The following is a 6,960-nucleotide window of genomic DNA, read 5'->3' as shown; positions in this document are numbered from 1 at the left end:
TGGAGTATGAGTTTTCATTGATTTGATTGAGTTTTTCTCGTTGTAATAAATGGTAATAGTTAGGAGAAATTCATTGGTTCTACCTTCGTAGTAACTTTAAAAAAACTTTAAAAATTAACTAACAACGACACTCAAAATAATGAAAGTGAAACCTTAGGACAAGATTATTTATATGGAGAAAACTAAAAAAAGTAAAACACTTTATAAGAATGTCCATGATGAAAATGGCCAAGATGATGAGAATAATGCTAAGAAAATCACCATCATGGAATTTTGCTACTCAAGCTAAGAATTCCATTTTTAGAGCATTTTCAACCATAAATTGTCAATTACCCCCAAGTAAGGCCTCACTCCTTTCACAAAAATGCTATTTTATGCTTGAGACGTAAGTATTAAATGGTCAATCTAGTCTGACACTATTCTTAGGTCCCTTCTTATAAAAAAAAGCGTAAGTATAGAAAATTTCAGCTTACAGCAGACATTGAGGCAACTTGATCTTCTAGAGCCTCATGCTAGATAAAGAAGTTTAAATAGTCAATCAATAAACGATTTGTTCTTCTCACTAAGAGTCTGAGTCAAATATAACAATTAATGGACATATAAAATCTTTCCATCCTGCACAGTCCTGCAAGGTGATATTTGACCATTCTTTGAAAATATCAGTTGGGCCAAAAAACACAAACGTTAATTTTTTTTAAAATCTTTCAAAAATACAGGCCTTGACTATTAATTTTTGAAAAGTAATTCTTTACCATGTTCGTCATCATTAGAGTTCACAAAGTTAAGGCCATTTTTATCATTAGAACAAAATGGAAACTGTAAAAAAGGTTGAAAACATTGACATCAAATCAGATAAAGTTGACGACGATCTTTTCATTTCCTTCTTTACCAGTCTTTACACTCTCAAGGACCCACTGGGAACCCTTTCCCACTGGACAAATTGGCCAAAATATCACCCTAAGTGGAAATTTAAACTCTAATTTTTGTCTCCACTAAAAATAATCAGATAAACTAATCCTCACTTCAAATTATGGTGCTATTTTTTCCATCAACACTGAATTTTCTGGAATTCCAGCTGGCACACAACATTGTTTCAACGTTCATCTAACGTTATATGGACGTTAACGTTAGATAAACGTTGAAACAACGTTGTGTGCCACCTGGAATATCAATCATGTGAATGAGGTGTTTTTGTAACGTTCAGGTTTAAATTTACAATTTACTTTTTTCAAAACATTATAACTTTCTCTGTGAATACTCTAATTTTTTTTTGCAAATTTAAAAACAATGATATTTACAAACTTTTTTAAATTTCGCATTGTCTCCTAAAATAATTTTTCCGCTATCGTAGATTACTATGGGAGATTACTATTACGTTGCGTTTTTCCTGGACAATCCACTCTGATAAGTTTAGCTAACAGGAAAGGAGTTAAAATTTCGATTGGCAGGTTTTCTGTCTTTTCTTTTGTAGAATCTTGTTTGTTAAAATACATACTCAATACAAATAGGCCAAATAAGTTTGTTAAAATACATACATGTTTTTTTATAAGCATAACGCTTATAAGCATATGAAGGCTCAGATTTTCAGAATTCCTAAGCATATTATGAGCATATATGTCAGCCTAAAATATTTTTAAAGTGGTCATTTTTATATGTTTAAAAAAGGTTTGGTAGAGGTTAAGTAAAAAATAAGACATTGCACGGCTAGCTAACATTCCACTGCTCCCAAAATCTGAACAAATTTTTACAAAATTTTTGAAATTTCATTAAAAACTTAGCTCGGGGGTGAATCATAAGCATGATTCTTAAGCATATAATAAGCATAAACTATGCCTGGATGCTTTGAGAACTTAAGCATACACGAGCCTGACCAAGGGGCATACACTTGCTTGTAAAAAAAACATGTAGTCATTTGGAAATTCTCAGAAATGATATTAGAGGCCGATTCGCATCCCCTATATCAAAACTAATTTCGGGATGTATGTAGCCTTGGTAAAAACAATGGAGACAATAAAGATAGATGGAGAATCAATGGCTTTTGTTCTATTCTGATTTATCATCGGAAGCAAACAGCTGTTTGGTTGCTTTGGGAATGAGATGATTAATTTTGGGTATACTCTGGTATACTCGTGGGAATATTTAAGATGAATGAAAAGACATTACATTTTTAACAAGTTTATTAAAATATAATAGCTTTGTCACGAAAAATTGAAATAAACTTCACATAATAAGCACAATACTCCACACTTCTAGGGGAAGCTGCCTATAAAGCCATCGATAGATTTAAGAAAGTATTACGTGTTACGATTAGGAGCCTTGTATCGATCATTTTGTCAGAGTATGAAAACCGCTGCCCACTTAGACGTGAAGATTTTAAGATAAGAAACTTTCAATGATAATGTGATGCAAATCTCAAAATGCCAACCCAAAAGTGTATGAAATTAATATACTCTTTTAGTCTTACAAAAAATTTCGAATCTTCGGCAAAATTAAGTTTTTCAAAATCAACTAAACAGTCTCTTTCTGTAAATAAATTTACATTTTGGATTTTTTTGCTTCCAATGATGGTACATCAAAGAAAAGCTGCTTTGAATAGATTTATAAAAGATTTATAAAAGATTTCAACGACTATTTAGATCATTACTGAGACGTTTTATCTCCATCTATATCTTTATTACCTTCATTGTAAAACCGTTAATTATTTGAGAAATTTAGATAGAGTAAATTAATGAAGAAATACTAAAAGTAAGAATACTAACCTGCTCACCGCTGGCCGCAGCTTCTGCCTCCTCGAGGATTTGGGCAAGGTTTTCGCCCTAAACAGAAACAAAATTCTTGATGATTATTGATCCTTAGTGATTTGATAATTGCTTTTTCAACTGCCAACATTAATTGCTTGCTTTTAAAAGCAATTAGTGTCCCTTCCCAAGTAGTTTGTATATAAGAGCTTTTGTTTTATAATTCCAAGGGGTATTTGTTATAAAACAAAATAAATTAAGAAATTTAAGAGGAAAATCAAAACTAGCAGACAAAAGTTTTGTTTGTGAGCACTATGTAGGGAAAGAGTCCGTATATTTTGAAGCAAATTTTTGTAAAAAATACTGTTAGTAAAATCACTGACCTGGTGTTGAATTTCCGCCTCCTCGAGGATTGGGGCTAGGTTTTCGGGCTAAAAAAAAATTTTGAATATTATTTTTTATTGATTTGATTGAGTATTTCTCGTAGTAATAAATGGTAATAGTTAGGAGAAATTCATTGGTTCTACCTTCGTAGTAACTTTAAAAAAAACTTTAAAATTTAACTCACAACGACATTCAAAATAATGAAAGTGAAACCTTAGGACAAAATTATTTATATGGAGAAAACTAAAAAAAGTAAAACACTTTATAAGAATGTCCATGATGAAAATGTTCAAAATGATGAGAATAATGTTAAAAATATCACCATCATGGAATTTTGCTACTCAAGCTAAGAATGCCATTTTAAGAGCATTTTCAACTATAAATTGTCAATTACCCCCAAGTAAGGGTCCCTCCTTTCACAAAATAAAACCATTTTATGCTTGAGACGTAAGTACTAAATGTTTAATCTAGTCTGACACTTTTCTTATAAAAAAAGCGTAAAAATATAAAATTTCAGCTTACAGCAGACGTTGAGGCGCCTGGATCTTCTAGAGCCTCATGCTAGATAAAGAAGTTTAAAAAGTCAATTAATAAACGTTTCTTTTCTCACTAAGAGTCTGAGTCAAATATAATAATTAATGGGCATTTAAAATATTTTCTTCCTGAGGTGATATTTGACCATTCTTTAATACCAGTTGGGCCAAAAAAACACAAACGGTAATATTTTTTCATAATCTTTCAAAAATACAGGCCTTGGCTATTAATTTTTGAAAAGTAATTCTTTACCATGTTCGTCATCATTAGAGTTCACAAAGTTAAGGCCATTTTTATCATTAGAACAAAATGGAAACTGTAAAAAAGGTTGAAAACATTGACATCAAATCAGATAAAGTTAACGACGATCTTTTCATTTCCTTCTTTACCAGTCTTTACACTCTCAAAGACCCACTGGGAACCCTTTCCCGCTGGACAAATTAGCCAAAATATCGCCCTAAGTGGAAATTTAAACTCTAATTTTTGTCTCCGCTAAAAATAATCAGATAAACTAATCCTCACTTCAAATTATGGTGCTATTTTTTCCATCAACACTGAATTTTCTGGAATTCCAGCTGGCACACAACATTGTTTCAACGTTCATCTAACGTTATATGGACGTTGTGAACGTTAGATAAACGTTGAAACAACGTTGTGTGCCACCTGGAATATCAATCATTTGAATGAGGTGTTTTTGTAACGTTGAGGTTTAAATTTACAGTTTACTTTTTTCAAAACATTATAACTTTCTCTGTGAATACTCTAATTTTTTTTTGCAAATTTAAAAACAATGATATTTACAAACTTTTTTAAATTTCGCATTGTCTCCTAAAATAATTTTTCCGCTATCGTAGATTACTATGGGAGATTACTTTTACGTTGCGTTTTTCTTGGACAATCCACTCTGATAAGTTTAGCTAACAGGAAAGGAGTTAAAATTTCGATTGGCAGATTTTCTGTCTTTTCTTTTGTAGAATCTTGTTTGTTAATACATACTTAATACAAATAGGCCAAATAAGTTTGTTGAAAAACATAAAAAGCGTCCCACCGGACACTTGAATCTTTTTTTTTGTCATAATTGCTTTTAATTATTTTTACGATTTTTTCCACACTTCAAATCTGTACATAATACATAAGGTTTTTTTGAAATGTTTTTACACATCTGATGATTGCGATAAGCATAGCCCGGGGTCCACTTAAAGCTTTTTTATAGACTGGATGGTGCGATTAAGTGGCCCGGTAGTATATGGTAATCATTGAGTTTCAAGCCCGAAGGGCTAGAGGTCAATCTCCTTGGTAGGATTTGAAGCCAACAAATCCTACCAAAGTTGCGCGGCCTTGAGCGACCCGCCTGGTTTTTACACAAATGACAGATTGAAACTAAAATTTACCGCTTCATTTTGAAAAATATATCACTCGAAAACAAAGGAATTGCTAGATTCAATCCGTCATCAAAAATACGGCGCATATTTTAAGGCTTCAATTTTTCTTGCCTGAGAAAGGTTAGAGATTGACCTCTAGCCCTTCGGGCTTGAAACTCAATGATGGTAATAGCCTTTTGCCTAGGCGGACTGTAAAACAGTCCGCCAGATTTAAGTTGTTTTTGGAAGGTAAAAACAGTATGAAGCAATGTTTTTATTTGAGAATAAGGGATTGCAAATCTGTTAATCCTGTTTTTTTCTCGTTTTTGATTATATCTTTCAACTCCAAGTAGTTTTATTGTTATTTAGGATTTTTAGCATTTTTTTTTCAAAATGGCGACCTAGCCAAATGCTCCTAGTCTACTTCACTGGACTCAGCGTCAAAAAAAATTATCAAAAAGCAAAGTTCAGCCAAAAGTAGACTCTAGTCTACGATAAGCATGAAACTTCAAGTAATGTATTTTTTAACCTTGTGAATTTTCGAAAGATATAATTTATGATTGGCTCTACGAAGTATTGAGCACTATTTTAATGGTTGTTCAACCAAGATGTTACTTAATACAAATACGGATTTTGCTGCTTTGATTAGTCATTCATTTGAGGGCTATGCATGTTAGCCTCCACTGATGCAAGTTACCCGACTTCACGGTAGTCATTTTATCGGAAACAACATTATATCCCCTATATCAAAACTAATTTCGGGATGCATGTAGCCTTGGTAAAACCGTTAATTATTTGACAAATTTAGATAGAGTATAAATTAACGAAGAAATACTGAAAGTAAAAATACTAACCTGCTCACCGATGGCCGCAGCTTCTGCCTCCTCGAGGATTTGGGCAGGGTTTACATCCTAAAAAGAAACAAAATTCTTGATGATTATTGATCCTAAGTGATTTGATAATTGCTTTTTCAACTGCCAACATTTCTACTTTTCTACAACATTACTACCAGCTAATCTTAGGTTGCATCTTATAATTCTAAATGAGTTTATGAAAAACTTATGTAACGCTAGCCCAGCATTAAGAGACATCTCCGCCTATCGCGCCACGGGCTTCACATAGCCGTAAAGGGTATACGGATATAGGTAATCTATTTTTATAACAGCGATTTTCCAAGTAAATTCAAATGAACATACTACCCCTCATTGGATCGAGAATTATATGGGGAATAAGTTGGGAAGGGTTATGAGGCTTGAGTGTAATTTTGAAATTTGGCTGAATTTTGAGGCGTTTTCATTCACTTGATGACGTCATCAAAACAGGAAAGATTCGATATCTAGAAATTGGAAAGGAGTTAGGGGATGGTTGACCCCTCAGGTGGGCCAGGGCAAACCAGTCCAACATTTCATCCAACATGATTTTACAATGTGGTATTTAATAAAGATTTTTAAACAAATTTCTCTCAGTTATGATGTTGAAATTTCATTCCTGTTAAAATATTCTAAAAGATCTCATTTTTCTATCTCCATTTTCATCTTCATCTTCCAATCTATTCAAATAATTAGAATTATTCCACTTTCCACTTACAAATGTCTTATCAATATGTCTTAGAGTCGAGACAAGGAAATCGGTTACATTGGTAGAAACTCATTGACTTCGCTTGTGATAGGACTAATAACATAGTTGCCAGCCGTCCCGCATTTAAGCTCTTTGTCCCGAATTCCGCCTGCATACCTAAGATGTCCCGCATTTTCGAGAAAACTCAGAAATTCGTAGAACTCTTGGGAAAAAATATAGAAATACTACTAAAAATATGTTTCCACAAGCACAAACTCACTTCCTCGTTTTTTCTTTTCACTCCGGAACGGTGGATGGAGGACGGAGATGTAATAGTACTACATGAACCATCTCCAGTACACCTAATTTCTTCGATCGCTCATTTT

The 6,960-nt window shown here is 33.0% G+C and overlaps 1 long non-coding RNA gene across 1 annotated transcript; it reads right to left on the bottom strand.

Annotated features, from left to right (window-relative positions):
• Positions 1-2,759: 2,759 nt before the first annotated feature.
• LOC136819647 (uncharacterized) lies at positions 2,760-3,672 on the bottom strand. The gene is made up of 3 exons (XR_010848465.1): positions 3,645-3,672; positions 3,122-3,169; positions 2,760-2,816 (listed from the first exon to the last, which is right to left on the bottom strand). It is a non-coding gene; the product is annotated as an uncharacterized lncRNA (long non-coding RNA).
• Positions 3,673-6,960: the final 3,288 nt, after the last annotated feature.

The sequence above is a fragment of the Clytia hemisphaerica genome, unplaced genomic scaffold (genome assembly GCF_902728285.1).
Source record: "Clytia hemisphaerica strain Z4C2 unplaced genomic scaffold, Clytia hemisphaerica genome assembly, whole genome shotgun sequence".
Taxonomy (NCBI): Eukaryota; Metazoa; Cnidaria; class Hydrozoa; order Leptothecata; family Clytiidae; genus Clytia; species Clytia hemisphaerica.
Note: the sequence above shows the minus strand (reverse complement) of the source record. Positions and strands in the feature narration are given on the sequence as shown.